Source organism: Pygoscelis adeliae, unplaced genomic scaffold (genome assembly GCF_000699105.1).
Source record: "Pygoscelis adeliae isolate BGI_AS28 unplaced genomic scaffold, ASM69910v1 Scaffold304, whole genome shotgun sequence".
Classification (NCBI taxonomy): domain Eukaryota; kingdom Metazoa; phylum Chordata; class Aves; order Sphenisciformes; family Spheniscidae; genus Pygoscelis; species Pygoscelis adeliae.
Window position 1 is genome coordinate 787,483 of NW_008824558.1, and position 2,368 is coordinate 789,850.

Below are 2,368 nucleotides of genomic sequence, written 5' to 3' on the forward strand. Positions count from 1 at the left end.
AATTCCTTTAACACACTCAGCAGTATAACCTTTCACTGTTGATCAAAAGTCTACATTGTTAAGTAACACAGATTTCATAATTCAACTACATATAGTTGTCTTTCACATTCAGCTCTGTATTATATGTTGTAGAGGCAGTTGAAGTACTGATGGCAGCAGTCCTCTCTGGGTTTACACTCTCAAGCACCTTACAAAAATGGATTTGCAAAGGGAGCAGAAGCAGGATTATTTTTAACTCTGCAGTTAAAGCAAAGGTGTTCAAGTGATTTTTGCAATCCTGACACTTTGAAGGAGCTCATTTTCAGAAAGCACCCGCTTAAAGTGAAGTCACTTGTCGCTTTTGAAAATCTTGATCAAAAAGGACCTGCACTGGTTTGCTACTAGGGCTACACCAGTTTCTAGCCATTCAACATATCCAGTATCATGAAAATCAGGAAGGTTTAAGAAAGGGCTAATGGATCCTAACTTCAATACTATTCATCTTCCTACAGAAAATACTAAACCATTCTCTGGTCTTTCTGGTTTTTTAAACTACGAGGTAGATAATTGAGGAGTTACCTATGCTTTGTAGCCTGTTTGCTTCTAATCTAAGGGGTTAGTTTTCAAGTTTTATAGTTGTAAGAGTGAAAGGGCCTTAAATTTTTCAATTAGCCTAGCTTTCATAATTCCAATGTTTTATATGGAAGGGCAGGTTGAGCTGCAGTACTCAGTAGTATTTTTGGATAGTTTTCCAGGACATTCCCAGCTCTCCTACATCCAAAGATAACAGGCAATAGGTGTCCAGCAGTAGCTAGACACCGAAAATGACAATTGTCTGAACTCTAGATTTGTTAGTGATTAGCAAACCCCGTATTCCACTCTCGGGAGAAGCTGTGAAGACAGTCCAAGCTAAAACTCAGTCCTGATGACTGCTTTTCCTCCTGGTGAGATGGTCCTTAAGATACAGAATACTAGCAAGCATTTGACTTTGTCGTGACATATTATAGTTTACATCTGTAGGTCACAGTCCTGCAGTTCTGCATGCTTGAACACAGACCCTCAGATAAGCTCAGCCTCCCACTATTTGCAGGATTAGTGCCAAATTATTTAAGCCATGCTGATAAACATTCACATGCATTTAAGAACAGTATCGCTGCTACTCAGATTCAAATCAGTAGTTTACATAGTAACTCATGTTAAAACTGGAGCAAGATGCAAAATTAACATAAATCCTGCTTCCAATGCAGTCAGTGAATGATTGTGTTTTTACAGTAGATGGAGAACTGAGGAATTATTGATCCCTTTCCTTAGTTTTGAGGTTTGTTTAGTAAACAAGTAGAATTAGACCAAGCACTATACTCTTCCTTACAACTTGCCCCCATATATCTCTTAAGCTAGTCTTGAAGATTGAGACTCTGTCTGCAAGTTAGTCTGTTTCAGTCAGGAAAACATGAAACAGCATCAGTGATTTGTTTGCCGTGTTTTCAAATGAAGGCACCAATTCAGGTTAGTTTTCATTTTGCTGTAGAAAACGAAGACTATGGCTTTAAGTCAGCTTTGTCTTCTAACTCTTGGCTCTTCTATGTTGTAACAAGTGTAATACAAGTTTGCATGTGCTACCTAACTGAACAAAAGGGAACAAAGAAATAGACTGAAGACCTGGTTTATTTTTTCAGGTTAGTAGCAGGTATGAATGACAGTGCTTGGGCTGTCAGTAGTAAAAGGTTATTTCAATTACCAAACCCCCTCTTTGTCTATTAGTAGTAGCACAATACTCACTAGCCTGACAGCTTTTTGACCAGAAATAAATTAAACAGCAAATGTAACTTCGAGCTTTTCACTCCCCTTCTGAAGACTTTTATTAAATCCGTAATTCACACACATAGCTATGTAATTCAAGTATTAGGAAGAGAGTCCTGTTGGTTTAATTCCATTAATCCTATTGAAACTAAAAGGATACCTGGGTGAAGAGAGTGAGTAGCAATAAACCTGAGATTTACAGGTAAAAACCTCAGTTTCAAATCTTAGGTTACAAATGTGCACTGATGTACACCAAGTGAATAATTCAGTAGTGCATGATCAGAGTTCACAGCATAAACATTTGCCAAGAAACCTGTTTACTGGCAGTTGAACATTAACAAGACTACGGTGCAGTAATTGCTTTTAAGCAGATCTCCTTGGCTGACCATTTAGTTGCATTAGTATTTATAATTTATTTTTGGCAGTACCCAAAGTGTGCAAAATATTACAAAAACACAGAAGGGGACATTGATCTCTGCCTTGTAACACTTAGGAGTGGAATGCAGAGGCAAATACCAAAATGAAATCATCAGCAGAATGTGGTTCCCAGGAGCGTGGGCATTGTTATCCTTTGTATTGATTTTGATTT